This window comes from Halichoerus grypus, chromosome 1, assembly GCF_964656455.1.
Source record: "Halichoerus grypus chromosome 1, mHalGry1.hap1.1, whole genome shotgun sequence".
Lineage (NCBI taxonomy): Eukaryota > Metazoa > Chordata > Mammalia > Carnivora > Phocidae > Halichoerus > Halichoerus grypus.
In genome coordinates, this window is record NC_135712.1 from 58,767,484 (window position 1) to 58,787,074 (window position 19,591).

The window sequence follows — 19,591 nt, forward strand, 5'->3', positions numbered from 1 at the left end:
AAAGACTGAGAAGAAAAAGGCAGGCTCCCAATTTTAAAAATTACCACAAAGCTACAGTAACCAAGACAGTGTGGTACTGGCATAAAGAAAGACACGCAGATCAATGGAATCAAACTAAGAGCCCAGAAATAAACCCTTACATTTGTGGCCAACTGGTTTTCAACAAGGATGCCAAAACCATTCAATGGGGGAAAGAATAGCCTTTCAAATGATGGTGGGGCAATGGGATATTCATATGCAGGAGAATGCAGTTGACCCCTATCTCATAACACATACAGAAATCAACTCAGAAAGAATTGTATCATAGCTCAACATAATAGCTAACACTTTAAAACTCTTAGATATGAAACCAAAAGCACAAGTGACAAAAGAAAAATATATTCTATTTCAAAATTAAAAATGTTTGTGCTCAGAGGACACCATCAAGAAAGTGAAAAAATGGGGTGCCTGGGTGGCTCAGTTGGTTAAGTGTCTGCCTTCGGCTCAGGCCCTGATCCCAGGGTCCTGGGATCGAGTCCCACATCGGGCTCCCTGCTCTGCAGGGAGGCTGCTTCTCCCTTTCCCTCTGCCACTCCCCCTGCTTGTACTCTCTCTCACTCGCTGTCAAATAAATAAAATATTTTAAATAAATAAATAAACAAACCATGTGAGATATGACCTCATATCTGCTAGGATGGCTAAAATAAAAAAGACAGTCAATAACAAGTGTTGGTGAGGATGTGGAGAAACTGGAGCTCTCATATATAGCTGGTGGGATTAAAAAATGATACCACCACAATGGAACAATTTGGCAGTTGCTCAAAATGTTACACATAGAGTTATCACATGACCAAGCATTTCTACTCCTAGATATACCCAAGATAACTGAAAACAACGGTTCACACACAAAAACTTATATGTGAATGTTCATAGCAGAAATATTCGTGATATCCAAAAAAAGGAAACAACCCAAATGTATATCAACTGATGAAGGGATAAATAAACTGTAGTATATTCACACAACAGAATATAACTCAGCAACAAAAAGGAATGAAGTACTGATACAGCATGGATGAACTTTGAAAACATTATGCAATGTGAAAGATGCCAATCACAGAGGACTGTTGTATGATTCCCATCTTTAAATTCTGGAACATGAAAATTTAGAGAGACTGAAAGTAAATTAGTGGTTGCCAGGGGCTGAGGAAGATGAGGAATGTCTGCTAATGGGCGGTAGGGGGAGGTGTTTGTTCTTTCGGAGATGATATGTTCTAAAATTAGATTATGGTGATGGTTGCACAACTCTGCAAATATATAAAAACCACTGAATTTCACTTTAAACTTTATGGTGTATGAATTGTATCTCAATTACCCTGTTTAAAAAAAAAAAAGAGGGGTGCCTGGGTGGCTCTGTCGTTAAGCGTCTGCCTTCGGCTCAGGTAATGATCCCAGGGTCCTGGGATCGAGCCCTGCATGGGGCTCCCTGCTCAGTGAGAAGCCTGCTTCTCCCTCTCCCACTCCCCCGGCTTGTGCTCCCTCTCTAGCTGTGTCTCTCTCGTCAACTAAATAAATAAAATCTTTTAAAAAAATAAATAAATAAATAATAAAGTTTAAAAAAAAAGAAAACTTTTGATGGAAGTCTCTTTGGGTAATTTGAAATTCTCTACCCATTCATCTTTTTCATCAGTTTATATATCTGTTTGTTTTCAGCATAAAACTCTTTTTGGTTACTAATCATCCCCAATTTTCCTAATACAGAGAAAATGTGAAGCTACCAAAAATAAGTACTAGCATTTATTTTTTTAAAAAACTAGATCTAACTGTTCAGGGGCAAATTGTGTTTTCTTTCCACCAAGAAGCAAATTAGTGGTAAAGATTAATTTAAATTGTGTCTTTAGATACAATGAAGAGAAAAACCTAACTTATCAATCAAATTTTCAAATTAGAATTAAAATGTCTTAGTTGAGGGATGCCTGGGTGGCTCAGTCGGTTCAGCGTGTGCCTTCAGCTCAGGTCATGATCCCGGGGTCCTGGGATCGAGCCCCACATCATTGGGCTCCCTGCTCCGCGGGAAGCCTGCTTCTCCTTCTCCCTCTACCTACCACTCCCCCTGCTTGTGCGCACTCTGTGTGTGTGTCTCTCTCTCTCTCTGACTAATAAATAAATAAATAAAATCTTTTTAAAAATAAATAAAAATAAAATTTTTTAGTTGAAAACATTTTACGGCACACTGCTTAAACATAATTTGTCTATGGTTTGTGGAAAATCTTTTCAATCCTATACTTTAATTCCATTTTGCTGCTACTTAACGTATTCCTAAATATTTTATAATTATTTAAAATGTTTTATGGAATGGCTATATAGGCAGTTTTTAAATGTGTTCTATTTCTTTATCTGAGATCTCCAGTAAATCTTTAACTCTCTCCAATCAAAATGACTTAACCCACTGAACTACATAGAGTATGATCCACGGAAATGATAACTAAGCTTAAATCCCTGGTCTGGGTCATAGCCATTTATATCCCTAGTATAATTATAATAAATGCAATTTTATACTCCATAACTGTTTAACAGTTTTTAACAGTTTTTCCTTATAATATAAATAATATATACCTAGAAAACAAAGCCAGACATAAAGAAAAAAATGGAACTACTCTCAATCACATCACTTGACCAGAATCTACAAGAATCACTGTTGACATTCTTACAGATTTCTTAGGACTTTTTTTCTGCATTCACCTGATTTTTTACAAATGTTAGACCATAAGCAATTTTGTATTCTGCATTTTACTTAAGGTGAGCATTTCTCTGTCATTAAATATACAAAATCATGATTATCGCTTTTATGTTTGACATCACGGATGCATATGCTCTAATTTCTATCATCTTATTTAATGCTTTAGGCATCTTTGCTCTCTGTATTTTGCTATATATTTTTGCATTTATCATCTTCAGCATATTTTAGGTTAACAATCCTCTACCTGGAATGTCCTATTACCTGGTCTACCTGGTCCGACTCATTAAATCATGAAATCTGGCACATCTGTATTATATAGTTCAGGGATAGCACCGGGGTGCTTTTCATAGCCCCAAGAATCCTTCCTCTATGTGTTTGGTTTCAGCAGCTGCTTTCCATCTTGGTGGGCACTTGGGGACTTATTTATGAACGTGCTATGTTGTCTTCTGCTTTGTGTTACTGCTATCAGAAGTCCTAACTTCTTTTGCCATTACGGAAATTTTACATCCTTTAACATCTGTTGACTCCTTCCTGTCAATCACATCACCAACATGCTTGGTGCTATCAGTCAGGGTGGTTCCTAAATGCCAACCCGGAGATACTACAACATATATAAGAAAAGGAAATTAATGAAGTCCTGCCACGGAGCTTTCACTGTGAAGTTGAGTCAAACTGTACCTCAAGAACAAGAAATAAGCCAAAGGTTTTAAATGTTTATTTACAAACTATACTAGTAACCAATCTATATAAAAATTATTTTCAAAGAGTACAGAAATATATAAAGTTAAATGGAAAAGTTACTCAGCTCTACAATCATGCTTTCCAGGAATACCCACTGTAAACAGTTTGGAATTTGTCAGACCCTTTTCTTGCTCTTGTCCATACAAACTACAAACACTCTTAGCTAAAAAATTATAACTAAATTCCATGCATTAAATTTTTAAAAATGCAGGGCGCCTGGGTGGCTCAGTCAGTGGAGCATCCAACTCTTGATTCTGGCTCAGGTCATGATCTCGGGGTTGTGGGACAGAGCCCCATGTCAATCTCCACACTCAGCGGGGAAGTCTGCTTGAGATTCCTTCTCTCACTCTCCCTCAGCCCCTCCCCTACTTCTAAATAAATAAATAAATCTTTAAAAATTTCGATTGCAAAAGGAATCCTTGCTCTCTGTAAAAATTTTAAACAGCACAGATGTATATGAAGTACCAACGCCCCTCTGCTTTTAACAGTCTGGTGATATCAATTCCAGACGTTTTTCCCTATATAAGCCCAAGCAATGACTCATGTACATATTAGTAACTGTTACACTTAAAGGACAGGACACATAAAATGCAAATACTATAAAATATCTTCCATTGCCAGTTCAAATCTCTGTGGGGTGATCCTGCTCCTTGGATAAAATTTAGGGTGGATCCCATGACTTTCCTGATCACAATTCTATAATAAAAACCCTCTAGTCATTTTTAGTCACAGTCACTGAGAATACGTCAGTACGGCTCTTTTGATGCAGGTAATGCCTCTCCCCCACTGTCTCTTACATTCTCTCCCTCACCGCCAACTTCTGCCTCTGTCCTTAAGGCCCCAGTCTCTTCAGGGCGCCTGCGTGGCTCAGTCGGTTAAGCGTCTGCCTTCAGCTCAGGTCATGATCCTGGAGTCCCAGGATCGAGTCCCGCATCGGGCTCCCTGCTCAGCAGGGGGTCTGCTTCTCCCTCTGACCCTCCCCCCCCTCATGCTCTCTCTCTCTCTCTCATTCTCTCTCAAATAAAGAAATAAAATTAAAAAAAAAAAAAAAGGCTCCAGTCTCTTCCTGCTGAGGTAGCCCTGCCCCTGATGGAAGGCCTGTGGCAGAGTGCCCAGACCAGCTCCTCATAACATACTGTGGACCCATGTCTGATACCTCTCTGATGCAACAACAACTAGAAATTTACCATACAAGTCATATTCATGTATGTGCAAAAGGACATTTATTCAAGGATATTCTTTACAAAATTGTTTCAAGTAGCAAAGGGCAAGGAAACACTCCAAAGGCTCATCAAAAACATGATTTTTTTTTTTTTAAGGAGAATGATTGGGGCACTTAGGTGACATAGTCGGTTAGGAGGCTGACTCTTGGTTTCGGCTCAGATCATAATGTCAGGGTTTTGAGATCAAGCCCTGTGTTGGACTCCATGCTCAGCGGGGAGTCTGTTTGGGACTCACAGTCTCTCTCTCCCTCTGCCCGTTCCCCGCCAAAATAAATAAATAGGGATGCCTGGGTGGCTCAGCTGATTGAGCGCCCAACTCTTGGTTTCAGCTCAGGTCATGATCTCAGGGTCATGTGATTGAGCCCCCCCCCCCCCCCCCCCCCGCGCTGGGGCTCTGTGCTCAGCAAAGAGTCTGCTTGAGATTTCTCTTCCTCTTGCCCCTCCCCCACCACAAGCTCTTTCTCTCAAATAAATACATAAAATCTTTTAAAAAATAATAATAAATTGGGGCGCCTGGGTGGCTCAGTCGGTTAAGCGTCTGCCTTTGGCTCGGGTCATGATCCCAGGGTTCTGGGATCGAACCCGCATTGGGCTCCCTGCTCAGCAGGGAGTCTGCTTCTCCCTCTCCCTCTGCCTCTTCCCCCTTCCCATGCTTTCTCTCTCTCTCTCTCAAATAAATAAATAAATAAAATCTTTAAAAATAATAATAATGATAATAAATCTTGAAAAAAATGAATGATTATATGTCACAGTATTATTTTGAATCATCTGAAAATTGCCCATATTTGACCTTTTCTGACATTAGAAACTACAATTTCAGATGGTTCAGACTAAAATAGACTGAATCATAATATCTAAATATTCAATCTAAATATATGTATATGTGTATACATATATGTATAATATAAATGTATGTATATAGGTATAATATATATGTATGTGTGTATATATATATGTGTGTATATATATATAATTAAAAATGGGCTGTATTGTGTCTCCCCCAAATTCATATGTTTAAGTCCTAAACCCCAGTCTCTGGAATGTGACTTTATTTGGAGATAGGGTATTTAAAGAGGTAATAAAGTTAAAATGGGTCATTAGGGTGGGCCCTAATCTAGTATGACTGGTGTCAAGAAAAGGAAATTAAGGGGTACCTGGGTGGCTCAGTCGTTAAGCGTCTGCCTTCGGCCCAGGTCATGATCCCAGGGTCCTGGGATCGAGCCCCACGTCAGGCTCCCTGCTCAGCGGGAAGTCTGCTTCTCCCTCTCCCTCTGCCTCTACTCGTACTCTCTCACTCACACCCTCTCTCAAATAAATAAAATCTTAAAAAAAAAAAAAAAGAAAGAAAGAAAAGGAGATCAAAACACAGACCACAGACATGGGACATGGGAACTACCAAGTGAGGATACTGCAAGAAGGCAACCATCTACAAGCCAAGATGAGAGGCCTCAGAAGAAACCAAACCTGCTGACACCTTGATCTTGGACTTCTAGCCTCCAGAGCTATAAGAAAATAAATATTTCTTGTTTAAGCCACCCAGTCTGTGGTATTTTATGGCAGTCCTAGCAAACTACATTTTATATATAATATATATAAATATACAAATAGTGTGTATACACACACACATATACATATGTATGTATATATTTCTTAATTTAAAAACTTATACATAATACCTATCCTTTGGGATGGGGAGAAGAATATATATGTATATGTTAACAACTGCACAGAATTTCTCTGGAAGGATCACCTCTGAAGAGTGGAACGAGGGAAAGGGCATAAGAAAGACTTACTGTATACCCTCATATAGAATTTTAACCTTTTGCCACATGTATGCATTTTCTCTTCTACAGTATGAATTAACTTTTCAGTCTTTCTAATATATGTATTTAAGACTACAATATTTGCTCAAGGTACAATTTTATCAATAGCCCATAGATTTTAATATACAATATTTTCAATAGTCATTAATTTCTAAATAGTATGTAGTTTCAGCTAAATTCTAAATTATTTTTTAAAATATTATGCTGGAAAAAAAAAAGTAAATATTACCCCTAACTCCCTTTTTTGTGGAGAGAAAAATTAAAGTCCCCACTACTACCTATTCCATTTTACTCTCTCCCAGTTGGGAATCAATCTGATTATCAATTTTCTTGATCCTTCTTCAGAGTCATCTATATATATGTATTATCATATTATCACATGCACATAAACTTTTTATAAAAATGGAATCATGCTACATATGTCACTCTGAAACATGCTTTATTTTTACTAAGAAATATAGACATCTTTCTAGGTAAGTACAAATCAATTTCCCTTATTCTTTCTAATACCTACATAGTGTTATGCAGCACAAAGCCATAATTTATTTAGCTGTTCCCCATTGACCAATACTCATTTTTTCCCTCTTCCCCTCTTATTTTTGCTACTAAAAACAATCCTGAAAAAAGGACTGCAATCAGTATCTATTGCTTAACTTGCATCTCCTTGATGACTAGTGAGGCTGAATACCCTTTCACATATTATGAATCATTTATATTTCTTTTTCTGTGATTTGCTTTTTATTATCTTGACTTTTGCTTCCTTGTAATTTCAACTCTTACATCCTCTCCAACCTGAGTTGAGATAAAAAGTTTTCCAAGTAGTTTTATTTCTTTTTTGGCTCCCCTTTTGTTAATTTATGTATGTGAACTGTTTCCTTGTATTATGATTGGCAACAAATAGTATCTAATTTTTAGGGGTGCCTGGCTGGTCAGGTGGTGAAGCTTGTGCCTCTTGATCTCCAGGTCGTGAGTTTGAGCCCCACACTGGGTGTAGAGATTACTTAAATAAACTTAAAAAAAAAAAAGAATTTGAGGTTTTCCTTGTAGTCCTCTTACATGATATATTTTTGTTAAGTGTTATATGAGTATTTGAGAAGAGTGTGTATTATTAGCTCCTTAGGCATAAAGTCATAGTAAATATTTTTAAAAGTTAATGTTTGCTCTTTGAAATAAACTTTGATAACAAATTACTATGTATTTTCTTCTACTCAACATTTGCCCAGGGTATGCCTATGTGTATTTTATTTATTTTTAAACTGTCTGCATTATTTTGTTTTATATTTGTCTGAAGTAACCAAATTTGGTTCTACACAATCTAAGAGCCTTTTTTAAAAAAAGAAGAAAAAAAGAGAGAATTTATTCCTCTGTAAATATTGTCCCATATGCTCATATTCTGTTCTCTCTCTCCTCCCACCCCCACTTTTATACTTTTCTTTGCCTGATTTTTTATTTTCCTCAATACCTGTTTTCCTTTTTTATCTGTTTGATTTATGAATTTCCCTAACAATTTTAAGAAACATACTATAGTGCACATTTGCTCTTTTCTCCTCTCTACTTCATGAAATTCCCCAATTTTCACTTAGGTATGTACCTCTAACTCAGCCCTTGTGCTTCACTGGTAGTCACTGGCATGTCTTGGCAAGTGACTTTTTGCTGGGCAGAGTGACTAGTCTTAGACTGGTCCAAACATAGCAAACCTCAGGACTTTTCTTTGATGGTGTGGGTAGCTATGCTCTTTCCCTTTCCAATTTTTTGGAAAATTTCTCTTTAAGAGAAAGCATATAATTTCAAATACAGACATCTTGCGAAAGAAAGAAGCCAGTTCGGAGATGAAAGTGTACACAAAGAAAAGCAAAGCTGAGAGGATAAAACTGAGAGAAAAGGAATTGCTTATCAATAACCTAAAGTATCTTAATATTAAAATTTAAATCTATTTTCCTCCTATTAAAAACAGTATCTATGGTCTCCTCCCCTCCCACCACAAAAGTTTTAACAGCTCTGTATGTTACCCACCAACTGCCCACCGACCATCTCCCATGCCAAGCACTTACTGCAACCATGTAGAATTTTAGCTTTAGAGTGGTTCTCCTCCTAGATCTATTTTGCATGTCCAACAGTTCATAATTTTCTTCTTTGTCCTTTTGTACCTTATTTAAGAACTCCTTGGTTTAATTATCTAGTTCATTAATTTAGTCATCTAGTAAAACCATGCTGCTATTCGGCCTGCTATTGAAGTTTTTATTTCAGAAAACATGTTTCCAAATTTCCAAAAACTTTCTTATTCTCATCTCTTTTTCATAGCACCCATTGCTATGAAATTATGGAATTTAATTTATGGAAATTACATGCTCTCAAATATTTTAGGATTTTTTTGGACAAAAATGTTATCTTTTGTCCATTACAATTCATTTTCTCAAAGATCAATTCTTTTTGTTCAGCTTCTTTTGTTCACTCTTTCATCCTATTGGTTTTACCTTAAATATTTAGTGAGGATCAGTTAACTGAATTGGCAGATAAAGTTGGTTTCCCTAACACAATGATTCTTAATTCTGGATGCATTAGAGAAATCATCTTTTTAAAGAAAGCTCCTACTTGATTTTAATGTGCATCCACCACTAAGAACCAACACTTTAATACATGTAAAAATCATTCTTCTCCCTGCCATGAATGTGCATGCTGATTGTAAGAGTTCTGGCTGTCAAAAGTATCACACACTGATGGAGAAGTTGAACAACTAGATGGGTGCCTTCCGAAGGAAGGAGCTCCACATTCACAGTGACAACCAGAAGTTCTCTAAAGTATAACCCTGATTCTCTCCCTGACCCTAAAGCCCATGATGGAAACACCCTCAATTTATATAAATATGTTCTAATAGCTTAGCTCTGCAAGTTAACACTGTAATCAGGTATCTGAATTGGTCCCGCTACGGTTGTTCTGAAGTCTGCTAATTAATTACCTTTGACCACTGCTATGGTCTGAATGTTTGTGTTCCCCCAAAATTCATATGCTGAAATCCTAACCCCCAAGGTATTAGGAGGTAGGGCCTTTGGGAAATGTTTAGGTCATGAGGGCAAAGTCCTCGTGAATGGGATTAGTGCCCTTATGAAAGAGGGCCCAAAGAGCTTGCTTGCCCCTTCCACCCCGTGAGGGGTACAGCATGAAGTAGGCAGTCTGCAACCTGGAAGAAGGCCTTCACCAGAATCCAACCATGCTGGCACCATGATTTGGATGTCCAGCCTCCAGAACTGTGAGACATAAGTATCTGTTGTTTACAAGCCGCCCAGTCTATGATATTTTGTTATAGCAGCCTGAACGGACTAAGACATCCAACCTCTACCCACTCCTCCTTTTCAAAGTCTCTGAGCTTTGGGATTTTCCAGAATTGCAGTGGGAAAACTCACTTTCCTACTGTTTCACCTTTAAGTCTATATTGGATTGCAGATTTCCCCACACTGTATGGTTTTGCCATCAACCTGCTCCCATATGCTTTGCATTTTTCATAAATTCCTCCATTTTTTGATCTTTAGACAACACCCTTCCCAGCTTTTGAACAGTAATAAGGATGTGTCCTTATTTTCCTATTTTTAATTCTTTTTGTAACTTACCTAGATTTTTTAAAGATTATTTATTTTAGAGGCAGGGATGGGCAGAGGGAGAAAGAAAGTCTTAAGCAGACTTTGTGCTGAGCAAGGAGCCTGACACAGGACTCGATCTCATGAACCTGAGATCATGACCTGAGCAAAAACCAAGAGTCGTCGCTCAACTGACTGTGCCACCCAGGCACCCCTAGATTTTCTCATTATACAAATAAAACGTCCCTATATTAAATGAGTCAGATCATACTAAAAGATTTAAGTTATACAAGATGTAGTCTCTCACACCAGCTTTCCTCCTGAAATTTCCTGTTAACATGACACAAGTAATTACAGCTGTATTACTAATTTTCCCTTTCCATACTCTATTCTTTGGAAGTAGGTACTAAGTCTAGCCCACTCAACGAGAGGGGAACTAATCTCCATCTATATCTCTTAGAGAAGGAAGTATCTATATATATTTTTTACAATTATTCTGCAAAGGAGATTTGTCTCTTCTCCCCCAATTTATTTATTCAATCATTTATTTATATCAGTATGGACTCAAGGAAATATTTATTTTATCCTTCGGGTCAAAATAGAATGCTACAGTTATTTCATTGTTGAAATTGTTCAAGCTTTGGCCATTGGGCCCTCTTTCGGGCTGGCTCCTATGTCCTTTTCACATGATCCCACCTCTCTCCCACCCCCATTTTTTTTAGTGCTTCCTTTTTGGCACTATTTCATGCTCTGGGCTCATCTTGTGATATATATCCTATTGGTTCTGTTTCTCTGGAGAACCTTAATATAGTAGCTAATCAATAAGTATCCTGGTGAAGGAATGAATGACTGGGGCAGGGTGCAGGAATTTTTTAAGACCCCAAAAGTAATTCTGAGGCATAACCACCATAATCACTAATACCTCATATACCCGCTACCTCAAATTAATTGAATGAATGGTATAGGTGAATGGGAATAGCCCTTGATAGCAGACTTAGAATCAAATCTTTTTTTTTTTAAGATTTTATTTATTTATTTAGACAGAGAGAGAGAGAGAGCAAGAGAGGGAACACAAGCAGGGGGAGTGGGAGAGGGAGAAGCAGACTTCCCGTGGAGCAGGGAGCCTGATGTGGGGCTTGATCCCAGGACCCTGGGATCATGACCTGAGCCGAAGGAAGACACTTAACAACTGAGACACCCAGGCGCCCCCCTAGAATCAAATCTTAAAGCTGGCATTCACTAGCTATTTGGTTTTAAAGTAAGTATTCCTTGGGGTGCCTGGATGGTTCAGTCCATGGAGTGTGCGACTCTTGACCTCAGAGTTGTAGGTTCAAGACCCACGGTGGGTATAGAGATTAGTTTTAAAAAAATAAATTTTGGGGGCGCCTGGGTGGCTCAGATGGTTAAGCATCTGCCTTCAGCTCAGGTCATGATCCCAGGGTCCTGGGATCGAGCCCCACATCGGGCTCCTGGCTCAGCAAGGAGCCTGCTTCTCCCTCTCCCTCTGCCTCTCTCCCTGCTCATGCTTTCTCTCTCTCTCTCTCTGTATCTCTGTGTCTCAAATGAATAAATAAAATCTTAAAAAAATAAATAATTTTTTTTAAAGTTCCTCCATAAAATAAATAAATAAAATAAGTATTTCTTCAAGTCTTGGCATCTTCACATTTAAGATTGAGAAACTATTACCATCCTCTGGGAGGACTGTTATGGGTTTACATGATAATCCATTTAATGGATCAAGCAAAGTGTCTGATACATACCAAGTGCTCAATACACAATAGCTGCCTTTTTTCCATTTTCCCCCTAATTCACTGGGAGGATGGAGGTCACCTGGTACCAGTTCCTTAACTGTATCCTACATATACCATAACAGACCTCTACCCATGCATCTGTCCTTTCAGCCCACAAGAACATCCTAAAGCTAACTCTTCCATCTATGGAGAGGGACTCTATATTTGATTCCTTTCTCTGTAGCACTTTATTTCCTCCTTAACCATTTCTCTTTTGCTTCCAAAATATGGAGTTTATTAAATAAGAATTCACTGCCTTTTCTATCATTCCATTTCTCACCTACTACTCCTCTGAAACTTCTCATCTTTCCTTCACTGGCCAATCCCTCCTAACCCATGGCAGAGTCTCCTGATTGTTCCCACCAACCAAATTGCTTTCTTAGAGGTCAAGACTATTGTTCCCCACATGAGAGGTCTTTCTCTGCCTTCCCTCTCCTCTCTGCAGGATTGGAGGCTGCTACTGTCTCCCTTTTCTCCACATTTTCTCTCCTAAATTGTCTTCCTCGTCCCCAGTTATGCATCATCTTGCTCTCACATGAATCCTTGTCTCTCACTTTGACTTCCAAGGCTCAATGCTGTTTGCTTTTCTATTTACTTTCTCTCTACAAAGTTTCAAACTGTTTCTGTGTAAAAGGCATTACCTATTTATAATAAAGCCAACTTTAAACACAGATCTTGCTCCAAACCTCTGGTTGGGCAACTTCTCTTCAGAACGTTTCATTTCAAAACCAATTAACAAGTCTTTGCAACATGCTGAATTGCCCTGCCTCTTAAGAGACTTTCTTCTAATTTCTCCATTTTATCAATGACACCAAAAACTTTAACCTGGCTCTAAACCCAAAAGTAATCTGCAAATTTTCTCACCAAATCCTATCAATTCTTTTCACAATGTTCATCTTATCCTGTTTATTCCTACCACCTCAGATTAGGCCCTGTTTTACACATGTCTGGCTCTTAATAGTCTTTTTATCTCCCAGTCTTTCCCCTATTCTTTAATGGTTTCATATTCTAATGTCTCAGTAATCTTTTCAAGTCACAGTACTCAGCATGTGCCTCCCCTGCTCTAGAATCTACAGTACTATTCTCCACTATCCACTGGATCGAATCCAAACTCTTGGGCCCTAGCTTTCATGACTCTACCTAACACCACCTTCTTCACGGGCCAGTCTCACTCATCCACTTGCTTAATACAACACACACAGGAGCAAGGCTATCAAGCTAATCATGCCATCTACCTTCTCTCCTCTCCAATCCAGACAGGTTCTTCCCTGTATTCATTTTTTGCTAAATCTATGCTACTTGCCCACCGAAATGACCTTTCCACTTTGCTCTGCTTTTTCAAATACTATTAACCCCTTTTTTTAAGATTTTATTTATTTAGGGGCACCTGAGTGGCTCAGTCAGTTAAACGTCTGCCTTCGGCTCAGGTCATGATCCCAGGGTCCTGGGATCGAGTTCCGCGTTGGGCTCCCTGCTCAGCGGGAAGCCTACTTCTCCCTCTCCCACTCCCCCTGCTTGTGTTCCCTCTCTCGCTCTCTCCCTCTCTCTCTGTCAAATAAATAAATAAAATCTTTAAAAGGGAAGGTACAGGAGCATAGATGGAAACTGGAAGAATCCTGGGGTACCTCTTTGTACTACCACTAGCAGCGAAGTTACCAGTAAACTATTGCTACCCTACACAGGCAAGACCTGTAAGGGCTCAAAGCAATCAGGAATAAAAGTCTGTCTGACTCCAAAGTCCATACTCTTTAACATGCCACTTTCTACAGATATCAATCTACTTGCAGCTCCTTAATCAAGAAATGCTCCCTCTCATTTCCATGCCTTGTACCTGTTAGTTCATATCAACATTCCAACTGAAAACTTCTAATTATCCTCTTTGAAACTTTCTCTGATTCCTAGAGGTTAGTCCCAAACATCCTGACATAATACTCCACAATGTCTTAATATGAAATATACTCTACATGCTTACTGGTTTTTCCCACTAGCCTGTAAGGCTTCTAAATGGTAGAAACCACATGTTTTATGTTTGTATCCTCAACAATTAGTACTCAGTATATGGGAGTAATAAATGTCTATTGAAAGAATATCTGGTCTTTTTTTTTTTTTAAGATTTTATTTATTTGTCAGAGAGAGCAGGCACAAGCAGGGAGAGTGGCAGGTAAAGGGAGAAGCAGGCTCCCCAGTGAGCAAGGAGCTCAATGCGGGACTCGATCTCAGAACCCTGGGATCCTGACCTGAGCCAAAGGCAGATACTTAACCAACTGAGCCACCCAGGTATCCCAGTATCTGCTCTTTCTTAATTTTCCATAGTATTAACCACTGCATCTTAGATTTGGGGTACTCATATTTAAATTAGCACCTAATGAATACTGTGTTCAGTCCCTTAATTATTTGATATGGTGTTCCCCAATCCTTCCTATAAGTTGAAAAACTTCTTAAGAGCTGAGTTCCCGGGGCCCCTGGGTGGCTCAGTCGTTAAGCGTCTGCCTTCGGCTCAGGTCATGATCCCAGTGTCCTGGGATCGAGCCCCACATCGGGCTCCCTGCTCCGCGGGAAGCCTGCTTCTCCCTCTCCCACTCCCCCTGCTTGTGTTTCCTCTCTCGCTGTGTCTCTCTCTGTCAAATAATAAAATCTTAAAAAAAAAAAAAAGAGCTGAGTTCCCAATGTTTACTATTTCTGTACTCTTTAGCACCTACAAGTATTAGGCACATGGTAAGCACTCAATAAATACTTGATGAACTGAATTTAAAACAGAGTATTAGCACATTAATAGGAGCAATTTATCATGCTCTACCGATCTAATTAAAAGATCTGGCCTTCTGAAGTAGTACAATTGTACTCATATGGAAAATTTAATGAGAAAAAGAAAAATTATCCAATTGGACAGTTAAAAGCTTTTCTCTTAGTGAGAGTTCCACAAATATTTTATGGATAACAAGAGTCAACCTTTAGAGCTCAGAGTAAAAGACTCAAGCTATATATCCCCATGCATATTGGAAGTAAGATTACAAGTTTAAGGGGTCTGCCGCAACCATAATTACTTAACTTCCACTAACCCTTAACAAATTCATAATAGAAGACACAAAAATATTTAATAGCAAAGCAATCAATGTCAAATCAACCTATGCTAAAGATGTACAGGGCTATCTCTGCATGATATATAACATGGCAGTCATTTACTCATTCAACAAACATTTATTAAGTCCCTATGAATGAGAAGTGCTACGTTAGGTCCTAAAATCACAAAGATAGGAGCGCCTGGCTGGCTCAGTCGGTAGAGCATGCGACTCTTGATCTCAGGGTTGTAAGTTCAAACCCCATGTTGGGTGTAGAGATTACTTAAAAATAAAATCTTTAAAAAAAATAATAAATAAATAAAATTACAAAGATTTAGAGAACACAGTTCCTATGTTGGGGGTTGCAGCTTTGCCATGCTGCAATGGTATCTAAGAATACAATGTGATGGATGTGGAGCCTACTTCAAAAAAAAAAAAAAGAGAGGGGTGCCTAGGTGGCTCAGTCGGTTAAGCAACTGCCTTTGGCTCAGGTCATGGTCCCGGGGTCCTGGGATGAGTCCCACATATCGGGCTCCCTGCTCCGCAGGGAGGCTGCTTCTCCCTCTCCCTCTGCCATTCCCCGTTTGTGCACTCTCTTTCTCTCTCTGTGTCAAATAAATAAATAAAATCTTAAAAAAAAAAATAGAATACAACGTGAAACATACCACAGGAGTTGCTCAACATGGAGGTTCTAGGTAGCGTCTGGTGGAAAAGGTGGATAAACACATACCTTTGGCAATGTGATTAGCTTTAACCCAGAAATAAGTACAAGATGTTATGAGGCCACAGAGGAGAAAATAATTAACCTACTGAAGAAATCAGGAAAAGATATGGAAGACACTGACATCCATACATGGATTCAATGCAAGTCAAGGTGTGAGAAAGCTACAACAGAAACATCTGAAATAGAATCAAACCTGAAACTAGGGTTGCAAGCAGGGTCAGAAGGATTCCAAAGCAAACCAATCCAACTCATAGCAAACCACTGTAGAAGAGCCAAAAAGTAAAATACGCTTTGCTGTTAAGCTTGAGAGTAATGAAACACATACACAAAAGAAATTAAACCACCACATGGTATAAGTATAAAAGGATGCTTTTAAACAATATATGGCATAAAGTTCAAAGGGAGCCGATCACTAAGAGTTAGAGAGAGCTATTAGGAAAACCTTCATAAAAGTAGAGTTAGAACTATCATCGGTGGGGAGAGGAGCACAGGGAGGGCTGTCCATATGCTGAGAAAGACCAATGTCATTAACAAAAGCAGAGATCTGAACTACACAGTTGTGGGACCGTGAGGAGGTCCAAGGATTTGGAAGCACTGCGTAAAAACTGGACACACGAATGAAGGCCTGATTTAGCAGAGCCTGGAACACAAGCCTAGTGGCTTGGACACTGTTCTAGACTCAGTAGTTGTCAACCATGCCTGCTAAATAGAAACACCTGGGGAACTTTAAAAATTATACCTCTGGCAGCTGATTACCTGCTGAAGCTTATCTTCTAACCTGAGTTAAACATTCTGTTTTCTTAGTGTTTCTTTTCCCTTGTTGACAATGCTAAGCTCTGAAAATTAGAAAATAACCCATCAATTTCTCTCCACATGACGGGTCCATTGACTGCACAGTCTGTAACTTAGAATTTTATTTCCATGATGTCCTACAGACAACTAACTTAGAAAATAAATATTTCAATCCTACGCTGCCCTTATAACCCTGCAGTGAAGTGTTTCCACATTAAGGAATGTTCTAGGCTGCATCCATGTTTGGATTTTACAAAATTTCTCTTTTAAATATAGAGAGAGTGTAATACCTACATATACAAGAGTCTTATTACTTAGGCCACAGCAAAATGTGAGATTAAGTATTCATTCTTGTAGTACCAGAGACATTATATACTATTCTTGGTTTCAGATGTGCAATGATTACAAAGTACTTTGATTATTTTGTGACAAATACTGTCAGAATACTTCACAAATAAAAGGGAAACAACAAATGTATCCCATACAATAACTCTGTGCTACATTAACCAGTGTTTGTGGGAAAAAAAAAATCATCAAGATGTTTAGAGAGTATGACAGCCTGTTGATCCTTCAAAAAGCAGGTTGGTTGGTTTGCTCACTTGTTTTTAAAGAAAAAGCAAATATGCTTCAGGGTCCATGTTACTCACCAAAGTGCCTATTCAGGATATGTGTACTTGGCTTATAGGTAAGCAACTGTCTTCTTTATGCGAAATTAAGTTAGCCACAACTATCTTATTTCTGGTGGTGTTAGGTCACTACATCTACTTAACGGTAAAAAATGGTGTGGAGAACATAAGTTGGAAGCCCATAGCACACACATAGGTAGGTTTGTGCAGTTTCTTATTTGCAGATAAAGTTGATAAACTCGAAAGACCATATCCCAACGGAACCGTGGAGCGGGGAGGGGGCAGTGAGTACAGGAAAATCCAACAATCAAAATGTGAAACATGAAAAAGAAATATGGAGCCAGATTTCAAGAGCTGACCATTCGCTTGTACCGATCCTATTTAAAAAGGAAAAGAAAAGCTTCTAAAAAGAAAACGCAAACCTAACTCTCTGACTATAGGGTAAGACTTAAAAAGCAAGTCGCATGAGTCTGACCAGTGGGTCCGAGGAAAAATCAGAGAGCAAGGAAAGAAGAGGGGACGAAGGAGACAGGAAAAGGTGAAGGAGGCAGGCAAAGGCCATCCGGTGTGAACCTGGATGCCCGGGTCTTTATGCACCCAGGGCAGCGTGGAGCCTCTCTCGCCCCGCGCGTATCTGGGGGCCGGGCCGCAGCGTGAGTCCCCCACCCGCCTGGCACCAGGGGGCGCGGGGCGCCGGAGGTCGGGGAGAAGAGGGGCAGGCACAGCGCCCACGCTCGCACCCCACCGGGCTCTGCACTCAGGGGTCCCCAGGAAGGAAACACACTCTGAGCAGCCCTCGTCTCCGGGACCGGGAGGGGGTGGGTGGAGCAGAGCCCGGAGCCGCCCCCCGGAGCCGCCCCCGCAGCCCCGGCCCCCGCCCCCCGCCCCGGCTGTCAGCGGCCCCCTCCCGCAGTCACTCACCGGCGGGCTGCGCGGTCTCGGCCGCGGCGGCAGCGGCGACCCCCGCCTGGGTCATGATCCCAAGCGGGTACGGCAGGGGTGTCCGACCGCTCGGGCGAATCTCTCCGTCCGCGGCCGCCGCCTGCTCCTCTGGGGCTGGGGGAGCGCGGGCCCAGGCCCTCCTCTCCCCCCGCCCCCGCCGCCTCTTCTTGCGGCCACCGCCGCCGCTGCGAGCCCGAGCCCTCAAGGCCGGAGACCCGGCGGCAGCGCGGCCTCAACTTTCCCAGCCCCCCTCCCCCCGCCCCTCCCCGCCCCTCCCCGCCCCTCCCGCGGCCGCCGCTCGGCACGCGAACAGCCTACCCTGAGTGCGCCGCGCTCCCGCCCCTGCCACTCAGCCCACCAACCCGGCCCCGGGGAGGCTGCCGTGGTAGCCAATCAGAACCCGGACGCCGATGCGCTAGGCTAGAGGGCGGGAGGAGATGGAGGGAAAACCGAAGAGTGAACGGGCCTCGGGCGGCCCAATGAGGAGGGCCGGGGGGCGGAGGTGTGCAAGTTGGGTTGAAGGAACAGGAAATATTCTTAAAGGTAGAGTGATAGGCAGCGAGAAAAGCCAGTAGGTGACTGAGGGGGAGGTGGGCCTGGTTCCTTAAAGGGGACGCCTTGAGAACCTAGAAAAGGAGGTGTTTTTAGAAACTATTTTGTATCTAGTTCTCTGCGCTGCTTGTCACCTCTTTCAACAGTTTGGAAGTGGAAAAACTGAAAAGGAAGAGGGCATGGGAGGCTTGCAGGAATGATTAGAGAGCTCCTCTTAGCTTAGAGGGTAGGAAGGAGAATGATGCCTCCGTCACAAGAAGTGGGGAAGAAGAGAATCCAGACGTCTCCGACGGCCCTTTCCCTGGAAGATCGTTGCCGACCTGACGATGCTCGAATTTGTAGGATATGGTAATCTGTCATCCTTCATTTGCAACAAAGCACAGATTCCTTTGAACTGGAGATGACCGTGTTCAGAAATGTCCTGGGGGCCTCCCAATTGGGGGAAAACAGTATGTGGCATTGGGGGATGGGGTTGGGAACTTCAAGCTTGCGTTCCTAGAGACCTACATCTGAGAGGTGTAGAGCAGCGAGCGAGTAATGGATGGAGACCTGAGGGTCCCCTAACTCCCAAATGGGTTTGGAGCTCTGGAAACGTGGTCATAACTCCCTTTTCCTCTTTTCGCTTCGTATTTCATAACTCTTCCCCCTCCTGAAACAGGTGTCCTCCACCTAGTGGTAGTGAAAGATTTCCAGGCGCTTCCACAACCAGGTTTGGAAATGTCCCAGATATTAGATGTCCATGGGCCAGACCAGGTAACTTCCAGAAGGTGCACACAGGGCATGGCACGATGGGAATTATTTGAGCCTGTGTACAGAAGATGCTGACCTTGTATTGAGAAAAAAGTGTAAAGTTAAACAGTAACTGCATCTTAATGTTTGTACAGCAGTTTATAAAGAGTATGATAAAACGGAAAGCCGTTAACGTTGCTTATAAACTGTGGAACTTTTACACTTTTTTTTCTTTAAAATTTTCATCTATCTCGGCATATATAGTTCTAATTAGCCTCTGAATGGACTTAGCACAACCAAAT

General features: G+C 40.9%; 1 protein-coding gene across 3 annotated transcripts in view; it reads right to left on the bottom strand.

Annotated features, from left to right (window-relative positions):
• Positions 1-18,215, bottom strand: part of USF3 (upstream transcription factor family member 3) — a 50,259-nt gene extending 32,044 nt beyond the window's left edge. For all 3 annotated transcript variants that reach the window (XM_078066158.1, XM_036107165.2, XM_036107164.2), the window contains exon 1: positions 17,988-18,215. The gene's annotated coding sequence lies outside the window, so the exon portion shown is untranslated. The remainder of the gene's footprint in view (positions 1-17,987) is intronic.
• Between the last annotated feature and the right edge of the window lie 1,376 nt (positions 18,216-19,591).